The 14,054-nt window shown below is 53.7% G+C and overlaps 1 protein-coding gene across 2 annotated transcripts in view; it reads left to right on the top strand.

The window, feature by feature from the left end:
- The first annotated feature begins 245 nt into the window (after nucleotides 1-245).
- The window catches only part of Arhgef10l (Rho guanine nucleotide exchange factor (GEF) 10-like), a 120,966-nt gene continuing 107,157 nt past the window's right edge, over nucleotides 246-14,054 (top strand). For both annotated transcript variants that reach the window (XM_013035162.1, XM_013035155.1), the window contains exon 1: nucleotides 246-387. The gene's annotated coding sequence lies outside the window, so the exon portion shown is untranslated. The remainder of the gene's footprint in view (nucleotides 388-14,054) is intronic.

Genomic DNA, 14,054 nt, shown 5'->3' with positions numbered 1-14,054 from the left:
CTTTAGAATCCCACCTTCATTCATGCTTTTCCCTTCCATCCTGGCCAGCTTTCTGATGGATGGCCAAGCCCAGCCGGGCCCTCCTGGGCCTGACTCCGTCTGGGCCCTGGCATGGCAGCGAGGGCCCCTCCCATCTTCAGCCTCCCGCCCTCTGCCTGCTAGGCAGGTCTGGCCAGTGAGTGACTCACAAACCAGAGTCTCTGTACACCTGGCCCAGTCCGGCAGGTAGCCAGAATATCCAGCCCTGGGCTCCTGCCCGTCTCTGCTGGCTGCTGTGCTTCTGGGGACCCTTTCCTGCCACCAGTGGGGCCCGGTCCCCCACACCTGCGCCCCACCTCCCCTTCCCTGAGGACTGCCATCAGCCTGCAAACCAAAGCCAGAATCCAGGTCAGGTGTTTTATGGTTGCTTGTTTTAAACTCTCTCTGTCCCACCTGGGTTGCAGGGCGGTCTTTTGGACATTAATGGTGGTGATGGCGGGGTCTTTGTGGTAGCCACACCCTTGGGGTCCAGGCTCAGGGGAAGGGGGCACCCTGCTCCCTCCCGTGCGTGGCCATAACCCTGACCCCCTGGGTAGGCTAGTGGGGCGGGTCAGGGCAGCGTGGGCAGAGGGAGGCCAAGGGGCCTGGAAGGGTACAGAAGTGGTAGGGAATCACCTACTTCTGTCTTAGGGTCACAGAGTTTGCGGGGGACACAGTTTGATATAGCCAGGAGCATTCTACAGCTGGGAAAAATGAGGCTCTGGAGATTGGGAATCTCTCAAGGTCACTGGGTGAATTGATGGCAGAATGGGTGGGCTGGAAACCAAGGGCCAGGACACTGCTCCCTGCCCCATGCCCCTTCGCTCTTCTGCTTCTGCAGTTTGGCTTTGCCTCAGGAAGGAAGAATGCAACCTTAGTAATGTCCCAGGCAGTGTCTTAGGGGCTCATAATTGGATGGCATGTGTGTGTGTGTGTGTGTGTGTGTGTGTGTGTGTGTGTGTGTGTGTGTGTGTGTGTGTATCAGACTTGAACTCAGGTCCTCATGCTCTTGCTTGGCTTTTTCCTCTCAAGCCTGGTGCTCTTCCACTTGAGCCATACTTCTGGCTTTTTGGCAGTTTATAAGAGTCTCACAGACTTCCCTGTCCGGACTAGCTTTGAACTGTGATTCTCATGTCTCAGCTTCCAGAGTAGCTAGGATTTCTAGCATTCAGCATTCAATGGCATTTTGAAGGTGACTCAGGTCCTGGGTGTGAATCTTGACTGGCAGTTGTTTAGCCTTTGTTCCTCTGTTGATGGCCAGCTAGTTGCCTTTGGAGGCAGTGATTTTCATTTTTGTGACCAATGCTTAGTGGGTGATGATTTAGTACTTCCTGGGCTCTTATGTTAAGTGATTTTTTTTGCTAAGAGAGCACAGCACATGGATGAACTCATTTAATCCTTCCCCCTTCCCCACACCTCTGTGAGGTAAATTAGTTTGATTATTCTTATTTTGTAGCAGAGAAAACAGGCACAGAGAGGTTGAGTAACACTCAAGATTTCACAGCTTAAAAAAGACAAAACAACAATTAGTTTGAGGAGTTGACCAATCTGAAAGTAGTAGGGTTTCACTGGGTTTGAGAGAAGGAAAAACAAAACAAAACAAGGATTTCACAGTTTGAGAAAGTGGACTGAGAACTGTGATTCAAAGCCAGCTGGGAAAGGAAAGTGTGTGAGATTCTTATCTCCAATTAACCAAAAAAAAAAAAAAACCAAAAAAACCAAACCACTAGCCTTGAGCCAAAAAAAACCCAAAAAAGCTCAGGGACAGCATTCAGGCCCTGAGTAAGGTGGAGCGAGTGGCTGGGAAGGTGGCTTAGCGGTAGAGTGTTTGCTCATTAACATGCATGAGCCCTGGGTTCAATTCTTCAATGCCACGTAAATAGGAAAAGTGACACCGTGGCTCAAGTGGTAGAGCGCTAGCCTTGAGCAAAAGAAGCTCAGAGACAGTGCCCAGGCCCTGAGTTTAGTCCTCAGGACTGGTCAAAAAAGAAAAAAGGTGGAGAGTGGAGCTGGGATTTGGACCCAGGCAGACCTGCATGTAGGATCCCAATGGCCTCTGGGTGGCCGGGGCTGGGCTGGAGGGCCCCGCTGAGGGTTGAGGGAGCGTGGAGGACAGGCAGCCTGGGGTCTCACACACACTGTGGGGGTTTCAAGAGTCCCCTGGGCAGAGGAGGCAGGGAAGTGTGTGTGTGGGGGGCATGGCCCAGGGACAGGAGGGGCCTGGGCTGGTTATTGCCTTCAGAGTGGCTTCTGATGTGTGGTGACCCCCACCTGGCCCAACCCATCTGTGGAGAGCACACCCTTGGTGGGGGGGGGATGGGGGAATGGGGGCGGGGCCCAGGCAGGGCCTACATCACAGTTTGACAAGCAGGCCGGCCATGCACATGGTAACATCTACGGCTGAGGCTCTGAGAGGCTGGGTGGCCTGCCTGAGGCCCTGCAGCTAGGCTGGGGTGGGGGTGGGGGTGGCACCGGTGGGTTGAGTTCCTCTGAGCAGGATTCGGCCGGTGAGTCTCCTCCGTGGGGGCTGGGGTGAGCCGCTGTCCCCTCTCCAGCCAAAGTCACCGTAACTCACGACAGCAGCACTCTGAGATGCTCGGCCAGCCCTGCTACTGAGGCCCTGTTTCCATTTCCTCGTACTGCCACATGCCATGCGTGGGGCCTGGCACAGTCTTTCTGACAACCCCCTTAGCCCAGAGAGGCTAAGGCTCTTACCCAGGGTCACACAGCTGGCTGGAAGCTTCCCCACCCAAGGTCACCCACTAAAGGTCATGTTCACAACTAAGACAAGGTCCCAGTTTTTTATATATTATTTACTTATTTATGCCAGCACTAGGCCTTGAACTCAGGGCCTGAGTGGTGTCCCTTAGTTTTGTTTTGTTTTGCTCTACCCCTTGAGCCACAGTTCTACTTCTGTTCACCCCGGGCTGGCTTTGAACTTCAATACTCTCATCTCAGCCTCCTGCGTGGCTGGGATTACAGGCGTGAGCTATGATGTGTGCCTCGGTTTAATTTCTAAGTGTCGTGGCACCTCTGGGCTCGTCCAGGCTGTGGTGACAGAGGAGCAGCAGAGTTCTGATCTTGTTTCTGCCTCTCCACCTAGCACCTGGGCTGGCTGCTTGGGCCCCTGGGGCCTCTCCCTGTCCCCTGTGTGGGGCAGGAGCTGGGGGCCGCGGATGTGGTCGCGTGCCACTGTGTGCAGGGAGCTGTTTCCCCAGGCCTCTGATCCCGGATGTACCTGCCTGCCCAGCCACCGTGGGATGCGGGAACACAGGCCGTCCAGTGCAGGGGAGGCAGAGACTGAACTCAGCCAAGGTCACGGGGCCAGAATGTGGGAATGGGGGTGTTCGCACTGGTCCGTGTGCCCCCAGAAGCAAGGCCTCCAGTACCATGGAGTCTCCTCAGGGAGCCCACGGCCTGCAGCCTGGAATTCTGGGACACCAGACTCGGGAACAGGTGGGTCTGAGGCAGGTGTCTTGGCACCGCCAACGGCCAACAGGCGTGAGTCCTGGGCTCCCTGCCCAGACGCCTCCCTGTGTCCTTCCACTGATTGGGGGATCCCCCTCCCCCATCCTTCCTTCTCTCAGGAACAGGCTAGCCCTTGTTCCCAGGGGACTAGAAACACAAGGAGCTCTGCTTGTGCTACACTGATCCCTGTCTCCCTGCTCCTGTCCCCACTCCCGGCCTAGACCGGTAAGGCTGGGCCACGTGCTGGGGCATGCAGCTCCTCACCGGAGGGGGGGAGGGAGGCACAGAGTGCTCCCCAGGTTCCCCCTTTCCAGATCATGCCTTGTCTGTCCCCCAAATGAGTCAAATCTGATAAGCATGTGATCCATCTGGTAAAAGGAATTTCCACTGTCACGACATTTGTGGGTAAAGCCGCAGTGGGGGAGGGACGGGGGCTTCCGGCCAGGAGTTGGTCTCTGCTCCCAGTCCTGCTCTTCTTGACCTTTGTGACCTTGTACAAATCGTTGTCCCTCTGGGAAAGGATGGGATGGGTCCTAAGGCTCCTTCCAGCTTTGAAAGCCTCTGAGATTTTTTTTTTTTTTGGTCCAGTCATGGGGCCTGAACTCTGGGCCTGGGCGCTGTCCCTCAGCTCTTCAGCTCAAGGCTAGCGCTCTACCACTTGAGCCACAGCACCACTTCTGGCTTTTTTTTCTTTTTGCTTATGTGGTGCTAGGGAATTGAACCCAGGGCCTCAGGCATGCAAGGCAAGTGCTCTACCACTGAGCCACCTTCCCAGCCCGCTTCTGAGATTTTTTTCTTTTGCTTTGTTTTGTCTTTGTTTTGACAGTCCTGAGGCTTGAACTTAGGGCCTGGGCACTGTCCCTAAGCTTCTTTTTGCTGAAAGCTAGCACTCTGCCACTTGAACCACACCACCACTTCCAACTCTTTCTGTGTATGTGGTACTGAGGAATTGAACCCAGGGCTTCATGCATGCTAGAGTGCTTACTCTGCCATTGAGCCACCTTCGCAGCCCCGCCTCTGAGTTTTGCTCTGGTTGGCCTCTGGGTGCCCTCTGGCATCCCGCCAGCCCCACCCTGCATGGCTACAAAGCCCAGGAAGGAGGGAACTGGACTTCCAGATGGCCAGGGACTGGCCAGCATGGAGTCACCACCTCATAAGCTGCTCTAAGTCTGTGGCCAAATTTAGGAGCAGAGCCAGGATGCCAGTCTGCGGGGGAGGAGGCTCCCAGGCGCTTCCTGCCTTGTCTGGAAACGAGGATGGACTTTGTGGGTCAGGCGTGGGTTCAAATCCCGGCTCTGTGACTTCAGCTGCGGGGAGCTGTGGTGAGTCACTTTTCTTTGTTTAGGCACTGCAGAGGAAGGTCATGACCTGGGCCACTGAGCTGGATGGGGACGGGTTCTCCCAGGCAGGCCGCTGAGCCTGCTATGTGGGAAGTCTCTAGAAAGGCCTGGGCATGCTGCAGTGCCGGCACCCAACTCTGTGCCGTTTCTGGACGATGGGCCACGGCAGGACGGCAGGACGCGTTCTAATGGGACAGGTGGCTGTTGGTAAGGGGTAGGGACATCAGGGTACTTTCTCATCTTCTGTGTGTGTGGGGGGGGATTTCAGTCCACTGGGGCTTCTCTTGTCTTTTAATGGTATTCATTCACCCACCGTCTTTCCTTCTATCTACTCTCTTCCACCCATCTTCCACTCATCTATCTTCAATCCCTCTATCACCCATCCCTTTCTCCATCATTTGTCATCCAGTTTTCATTTATCTATTCACTCATCTTCTAACTACCAATCCACCTTCCTTCCTCCCTCCTTTCCTCCCTCCCTCCTTTCCTCTTTCCCTCCCTCCCTTCTTCCCTCACTCTTCCCCTCCTTCCCTCCTTCCCTCCCTTCCTTTTTTCTTTCCTTCCTTCCTTTCTTCTTCCTTCCTCCTTCCTTTTGTTTTTTTTGTTTTTTGGTCAGTCATGGTGCTTGAACTTTGAGCCTGGGCACTGTCCCTCAGCTCTTCAGCTAAAGGCAAGTGTTCTATTGGAGATAAGAGTCCCACAGACTTTCCTGCCTGGGCTGGCTTGGAACCTCGATCCTCAGATCTCAGCCTCCTGAGTAGCTAGGATTACAGGAGTGAGCCACCAGTGTTTGGCTCTTTCTTCTTTCTTCCCTCTCTCTCTCCCTCCTCCCATCTTCCAGCCATTCACACCCAACTCCTATCCATCTACCTAACCATCCATCCATCCATCCATCCACCATGGTTTACTGTGGCTACTCTGTGCCAGTTTCTATATCCTGGAGACACAACTGTGCAAAACAGACAGGATCCTGCCCTCAGAGCACTGTGGAGTCTTTGCTAACTAAGCAGGCACTAAAGTCCGTCTCCTACCCTGTGGTCTCTTCACCTGAGGCACAGGATGACCATAGTCCCTACCTCTGGCGATTGCTGTGAGTGGATGCAATAATGGTGCAGGAAAGGGTTGGTGTGGTGCCTGGCTTCTAGCAAATGCTCAGTGTTTGTTAGCAAGAAGGAGGGGGGAGAAGAGGAAGAGGAGGAGCAGCAGCTCACCCAACACTGGGCTTGACTCTAAGTCCCTAGTGCATCATGAGTTGCCCTGAGTGGCGGCCTGTCCTTGGCAGTGACGGAGATGGATAACAGGGGTGGTGACACAGGGCAGGCCCCAAGCCAGCTTCTCAGGGTGGAGCAGCCCGCGAGCCGATCCTCACAGGGCGCTGCTCGGCCAGCTGGTGGCCGGGCACATGGGTCTCAGGGCTGCAGTGACCTATACCACTGCTAATGTCTGTTTGCTGATCCAGACAAGAGGTGTCTCAGGGCCTGAGGAATCGTGTGGTGGGGCCTGCTGATGGCCATTTTTCCTTCTTGTTTTTGGTATTTTGATCAGAGTCTTGCTGGCCTCAAACTCATCTTCCTGCCTCTGGTTCTCAATTGTTGGACTTACAGGCATGCACCACTACTCCTGGCTCCTTGCTATGTGTGCAGACCCAGGGCAGGACATCAGAAAGCCAAAAGGAGACAGTAGTGCAGGGCAAGGCTGTGGATAGAGCTCTGTGGGAGCAGACAGAGGGCCAGGAGGTCCCTCCAGGACAGATGTGGCTGGGACATGGCAGTCCAGTCTTGTGTGTGTGTGTGTGTATACTAGTACTGGGGCTTGAATTCAGGGCCTAGATGCTCTCTCTTACCTTCTTTGCTCAAGGCTGGTGCTCTCCCATTTGAGCCACATCTATGTTTCTGGATGTTTAAGCTAGCTTCAAACCGTGATCCTCAGATCTCAGCTTCTTGAGTAGCTAGGATTACAGGTGTGAACCACTGGTGTCTGGAGAACATGGCAGGCTTGTGTACAGCTGTATTTCTAGTGTCTAGGAGGGTTCTGAGCACTCTACACACCTGGGCAGTGTTTCGGGCACACAGGGCTGGACTGGAGGTTGTGTTCTCTCACTGGTGTAGGAGGAAGTAGGTTCAACCCAGGCACCCCACTCTCCAGCTCCACAATACTGATGCTGAGGCTGCCGGTAGGGTGGAGCTGGTGAGGACGTCGGTTGTAGAAGTTTCCATTGAAGAATGACTACCATAGGGAGCCCCAGCTCACGCCTGTAATCCCAGCTACTTAGGAGGCTGAGACCTGAGGATCACGGTTCTAAGTCAGCCTGGAAAGGGAAGCCCATGAGACTCTTTTCTCCAACTGACCAGCAAAAAGCCAGAAGTGACCACAAGGCTCAAGTAGTAGAGCACTAGCTTTGAGTGAAAAAGCTGAGTCTAAGACCCCAAGTTCAAGCCCTACCACCAGCATGCACATAGAGAAAAAGAGTGACTGTGATCTTCAGTACCTGAACATCTGTGTGACACCTGGGGCTTCGGTTCAGGGCTGGGGGGAGGCGGGGGCTGCTGATGGAGTGCTAGCGGAACCCCATATGGCGATCTAGCTGGATCTTGGGGGCTTATTTGCTCTGTGGCTTGAGGCAGGCTCCCTCCTTCTCTGGGCTCTGTTTCCTTGTACAGAGGTGGGGTCTTGGAAATGAAGGTTCTGTAGGGTTTTTACAAGAAGTGGGGTTGGGCATGGGGAGCACAGAGCAGAAGAGTTTGGCCGTGGGAGACCAGCATGTTTTATTGTTGTTTCTGTTTGGTGATGCTGCAGATTGGCTTTGGGGCCTAACACTTGGCAAGTGCTCTACCACTGGAGCCACACCCCTAGTCCAAGGGTGGCTGACCTCGGGGCTTGGTGGGTGAGGGGACTGTGTGAGGGCCAGTGTGAGGCCCAGTGTAGGGTGTTCTGGCTTTATCAAAGGAAGTGGGACCACCCATCTTCAGTGACCACCCCACGGTGATTCTGCTCATAGGTCAGGTCCCATCTGATGGCAGCCCTGAGGTCACAGAAGCTGCCATTTCCAGAAGCTTTGCCTCTCTATTCTACAGGGTCACTCTAGGGTCACCTTATCCAGAGGCCACAGGGACCGGAGACTGAAGTTTGGTTCTAGATTTCAACCCCTGCGTGTTTGCTGTGTCCTTGGCCTAGTCACCCAACCTTGCTGGGCCTCTGCTTCTTTATTCCTAGAGCAAGATGTAGGCAGGGCTGCACAGTGGGCCTCTGTCAATGGAGGGCTGCAGAGCAGAGCAAAGACGTTAATGAGCGCTGGGGATGATCCAAATCACCAGTGCATAGCCTTCCTGCCCCCAGCGCTGGCAGGGCCTGGAATGGAGTCTGTGTGAAGGACACAGCCACAGAAGGGCCCATTGTGCCTGGCAAGGATGGTTTCATGACTCTTAGAAAGCGTCTTTCATCTGGGAACGGGGAGCCCTGGGCGGTGAAACCCAGGGACCGTGGAGGTTTCTGGGGTTTGTGCCAGGACCTCCTGCCCCAGCCCCAGCAGGCAAGGAGGGGGAGGGGAAGGGAAGACCTCCCTTCCCAGCCTCACTGGGTTGACGGCTGTGGGTTCATCTTCCTCAGCCCAGGCCTTTCCCTGCTAGAGACCTGTCCAGCCCCTGTCCTCTGCCTGGACACTCACTGTGACCCCAGGCTCCCACTCTCGCTTCTCTGTGTTAGCAGCCAGTGCCGCCTCCCCTCCATCACTGGGCAACTTTGAGAACAGGCCCTGGGCTGTGTCTGTGGTCAGCTGACCGGTGGCTCTCATGCTGGGGAGGGGAGCCTGGCCTCTGAGCTCTGGGTCTGGGCAGTAACCTGATGCCAGGAAGCAGAGACCTTGTCTCTCGTCCTTCCTGGCTCCAGGCCCAGGCCCAGGCAGGGCAATCCAACTTCTGGGCTCAGCAAACACATAAGCACTTCGCCTGCTCATCCCCCAGGAACCACAGATGCCTCTTTGGGGCTGTGTGTGTGTGTGTGTGCTGGTACTAGGGCTTGAACTCAAGGCCTTTGCAGATGTCTGTCTTCAGCTGTAGGCCAGGCTTGGTTTGTGTGCATTCCACCTGCATCTGGTCCCTGGGGGCTGGACTGGTGGGCAGAGGGTATGAGGGTTCTTGCAGCCACTACTGATGTCCTGGCCCACTTTTATCCAAGCTATGACCTTTCCTCTTTTCTCTGTCACATTTGAGGAGACACAGGAAGGCTGAAGCTTCCACAGGAGGCTCGAGGCTAGAGTCTGGAACACCTTGTCTGGAATACATGGAAACATCTTGTCTTTGTGGGTGTACCAGTGCTTGGGCTTGCACTCAAGAGATTGGGTGTCGTCCTTGAACCTTTTCTCTCCAGTCTAGTGCTCTACCACTTGAACCACCCCTCCATTTCTGGCTTTTTGCTAGTTATTTGGAGATAAGAGTCTCTCAGATTTATCTGCCCTGGCTGGCTTTGAACCTTGATCCTCAGATCTCAGCCTCCTGAGTAGCTAGGATTGCAGGCAGGAGCAGATTACAGGTGTACATCCTCAGCTTTGTCTTGACCTTTGTGGCCTTGATATGTGGAGGGATGCTCAGTGTCACGTGACCCCACTTTGGACTCAGTGAGACTGTGACGCCATTCCCAGTCCTCCTGACCACACCCCAGGCCCACCTTCTCCACTTCGGGCTGTACCATGGCGCCCCCCCTTCCGCCCCCCGGTTTGTGGTGAATCTGCATCTTGTGGAGACAGCCTTTGAGATGATGTCAGCAGTGGTTCCTTACCTTTAATTTACTTACATCCCTGTAAACGCTCAGTGTCCTGTTGTAGCCAGTGGAACACAAACTGTGCAGCCGTGATTTCTTCTGATGCTCAAATTGCCCTTGGAGGCCAATTGCTAGTGGGAGCCTTGTCTGAGTGGGCGGCTGTGTCCCCATGATTCTGAGCAGACTGAAATTTCTGGCAGGACAAGATGTTTTAGGCTCAAGTTGGTCTTCCCTGAGAGAAAACAGCCATTTCCCCAAGGAGCCCTGGTTCCATTGGGTGGAAAATGGTACTTAGAACTCTCCATGTGGCCACCGGGGGTGCTCATTACTGTTGGGATGTCCCTGCTGTGACCCCCTCTTGGTGGACTGGAGCTAGGAGCTCCTGTGGATTTGTCCAGCTCCACAGGGCTCCGTCTGGTCTTCTGTTCCATCCCCGTCTATAATTCCTTTCCTCAGAGAACGATGGATCCCAGAACTTAATCACTGCTACAGGAAGTTGCTTCTTGTAAATAGTAGTTATGATTGTTTGACAATGCAGTAGCAAATCGTGTGCTTATTTAATTTGTCATTGAGATGTTGAACAACAGGTGAGGGTGAACAGCAGGAGCTCCAGGAAAGGCCAGTGTGTTTCCTGGTCTCCGTCCCCAGGGCAGGTCCATCGCTGACCACGCCTACCACAGACCACCCCTACCACAGACCACGCCTACCACAGACCACGCCCACAATAAACCATTCCCTCCCTCCCCCCCACCCCATGCCATAGCGAGCAACTTGCTTCCCACAAAGCCTGTAAGTGCAGATGCTGGGCTGCAAAGAACCTGGGAGGCTAGGGCTGCTCAGTGCCTTTCAATTACCCTCAAAATCCCTAACCCTTGGCCCTCCTTGGACAGGGCAGGGGGATTCTGGGGAGAAGGGGGTTTCATCTTGCTCAGATAGACTCATTGTAGCTAGCAATCAAAATGAGACCCAGCCTCTTTAGCCTGTAGAAGGGTAATCTCTAGGCTTGGGAAGTCTGCTCTACTATCTACCCATAATCCTTGATCAGGCTGGCCTCAAACTTCCCTCTAAATGTGCTGGGATTACAGGTGTGTCCTGCCACATGTAGCTCACACATTTCCTTTTTGCATATGGATGCCCAGTTTCCTTTTTTGCTCTACTATAGGGCTGGTCTGATGGACAGGGATCAGAGGAGGCAGAAGTGGGAGGAGCCTTGGGTTCCCGGAGCAACCTCAGGACAAGTCACTCAGCCATCTCTGGCCAGTGAAAAAGCCCAGCCTTGCTCTTGTTCCCGCCCCTTTCCAGCTCAGTGATGGAGAGGCCTGGCTGATTCTGAACTGCAGTTTGAGAACACATTCCTGATTCCCATCCACAGGGGTTGCATCACTCCTGGTGATGCTTCCACAATAAATCCTGCTTTCTCCAGAGTGTTCAGCCAGCAGGCAATTCTGGTTCATCGAATATTCTGGAACATGGATATGTTCCCAGAAATTCCATCCCTTTCATTCCTTTTGTGGCTATTGAACCCATGAACACATCTGCCTACTCAATTCAGCAGATATTTGTTTCTATGGAGGCAGGTGTGTGTGTGTGTGTGTGTGTGTTCTGTGTGCTACTTCTGGGCTTGAACTCAGGACCTGGGTTCTGAGCTTTTGCTTTTTGATAGTTAAATGGGGATCAAAGGCCTGCCCGGGCTGGCTTTGAACCTCAATCCTCAGACCTTAGCCTCCTGAGTAGCTAGGATTGCAGGCATGAGCCACTGGTGCCTGGCATTCTACCACTTGAGACACAGTGCCAGTTCTGGCTTTTTCTGTTTTTTTTTTTTTTTTGGGTCCAGTAGTGGGGCCTGAACTCTGGGCCTGGGCGCTGTCCCTTAGCTCTTCAGCTCAAGGCTAGTGCTCTACCACTTGAGCCACAGCGCCACTTTTGGCTTTTTTCTTTTTGCTTATGTGGTGCTGAGGAATCGAACCCAGGGCCTTGAGCATGCAAGGCAAGCGCTCTTCCACTGAGCCACCTTCCCAGCCCCTGGCTTTTTCTGTTTAAGTGGCACTGAGGAATTGAATCCAGGGCTTCATGCATGCTAGGCAAACACTCTACCACTAAGCCACATTCCCAGCTCCGAGATGGGATTCTTTATTGCAAAAGCAGAGAGCAGAGGGGAGCAAGGAAAATCCAAGCCATAATTCTCAACCATTGGAGGAGGGTGGAAGCAAGTGGGGAGCACAGAGGCATCCCCAGGCCTGGGGAATGCAGGCCCAGCAGTACCAGAGAGCCAGCAATCAGGCTTTTTATGGGCAAGCTCACAACGATCAAACACTGGAGACTAATGAACAAGGACAAAACTACTATGGGCAAAAGAGAATGCTTTTGCAGGCTGTTTTATGAGCTGGTGGTTTCTTGCTCTAACCCAGAGAGTTCTACAGATGTGGGATTGAGGGAGTCTGCTCAGAATCCATTATGATTCTGTAATGTTGGTGCCTCTAACTCTGAGCTGGCCTCTAGAGGACACTGGGGAGCCTGGATATGACCCCCAACCTCAAGCTTGGATCACAGCTATAAAAACACGTAGAGCAGGTGGATGCTGGTGGTTCATGCCTATAATCTGGGAGGCTGAGATGGGAAAACTGAAGGAAGCTCAGGCTGAAGAGACCTAGAGATTCCATTTCCAATTAAGCAGCAAAAAGTCAGACTGGAGGCATGGCACAAGTGGTAAAGAACCAGCTGAGCAAGTAAACTGAGCAAATGAGAGGTCCTGAATCCAAACCTTTGTACTAGCAAACAACAAACAAGCAAACACTACAAGTTATGGAGCCTATAAGAGCAGAGGCCACATGGAGAGGCTTCCCCAGGTCTGTGGGCCACAAGATAGTTCTGGAAAGGGAGGCTAAGGCTTGGTACAACCCAGGGAGGGTGTGGGCAATCCCAGGCTGCAAGACTCCAGAGGGTTCAGGACCAAGAGGGGAATATGATGACCCAGGAGGAGGCTGGCGCAGACTCTGAAAGGCTGCAGTGCAGGGTGGAGACTCATCGTCTGTCTCAGAACAGCACCCACAAACCCACTGTATGGCTGAAATCTGGTGGAAATCTTTCCCGCTTTCTCAGCTTTCCTCTCTCCCTCTTATGGGCACAGGATATTTGTCCTGGTGTGGAAGTTCTGCCTAGAAAGGGATGGAGCCTAGTTGTTCCTTTGTGCCTGGCACCGTGTCTGGCACATAGGAAGCACTTGACAAGTATTTACTCCCTCCCTACTGCCAGCTCCTGTCCCCAAGGCCTGGGACTTGGCACAACTCTTAGGACAAGATCTCTGGTGCTTATATTCTTGTGTAGACAATAAACAAGGCAAGAAGTCAATGAATAAGATGATTTCAGAAAGTGGAGGCCCTGCATCGCTGCTCTCCCCGCACTGGAGAAGTCTATTTATTGGTGTCAACTTCTAGCCTGGGAGCCAGGCCAGCAGGGCTGGGGGCTTGTTGTTCCTTGTTTCTCTGGTAGCTTCGATAGCTGGGGCCTGACAAGGAGGGAGTAGATATTGTGTGTGTGTGTGTGTGTGTGTGTGTGCACGCACGTGCACGCCAGTCCTAGGACTTGAACTCAGAGCCTGGGCTCTGTCCCTGAGTGTCTTTTACTCAAGGCTAGGACTCTACCACTTGAGCCATAGCTCCACTTCAGGCTTTTTGGTGATTAATTAGAAGTAAGAGTCTCCCAGAATTCACTGCTGGCTTTGAACCACCATCCTCACATTTCAGCCTCCAGCATAGCTAGGATTGCAGGCATGAGCCAAGCCACTGGTGCCAGGCTGGGAGTAGTTTTAGAACAACTTTTTGCTGGTTGTATCCGAATGAAGCGACTCAGACTGACTGATTTCAATTTAGATACACCTGAGCCTTTTGCCAGCTGCAAAGCTCTTTAGAATCCACCCAGGAGTAGAAGCGCCTAAGGCGGGGTGTGAATTTCCCTGTGCGCCCAGAGGAACCCAGGGAATATTTAATAACAACAGGGATAATCTTAATTAGCCATCCGATAAGTGTAATTAATTGCATCATATCCAGAGGCCTCTTTGGAATTCTGGCAGGGGTGGGTGGAGAGAGCAGGGGTTTGCAGCTTTGAGGCTGGAAGAAAGGGGTGCCAGGAGCTGACTTAATTCCCTTCTTGGTTGGGGGGTGGGGGGGTGACACAATGATTCCCAGCCTTGGGCCTCAGTCTTCCCACTGGAAAAATGGGAACGGACCACAGGGCTGTGGCTAGTTGGTTGGCGATTTGGGCTGTAGAGTCACATCCCAAGTGTGTGTTCGCCCCGGGATGGAGGGGGCACAGGTGGGGACCCCCAAGGCGCAGCGGGAGGGGGGCTGCGATTACACGGGTGCAGGGTGTTGGGGAGATGCGGAGGGGGGGAGCCGGTAGGAGGTGGCCCCGGTCCTGAGGAGACCGGCATGCAGCCTGGACCCCCCGCCCCCCTCACCCCAGCGCGCCTCAGTT

The sequence above is a fragment of the Dipodomys ordii genome, unplaced genomic scaffold (genome assembly GCF_000151885.1).
Source record: "Dipodomys ordii isolate 6190 unplaced genomic scaffold, Dord_2.0 Scaffold6, whole genome shotgun sequence".
Lineage (NCBI taxonomy): Eukaryota > Metazoa > Chordata > Mammalia > Rodentia > Heteromyidae > Dipodomys > Dipodomys ordii.
Note: the sequence above shows the minus strand (reverse complement) of the source record. Positions and strands in the feature narration are given on the sequence as shown.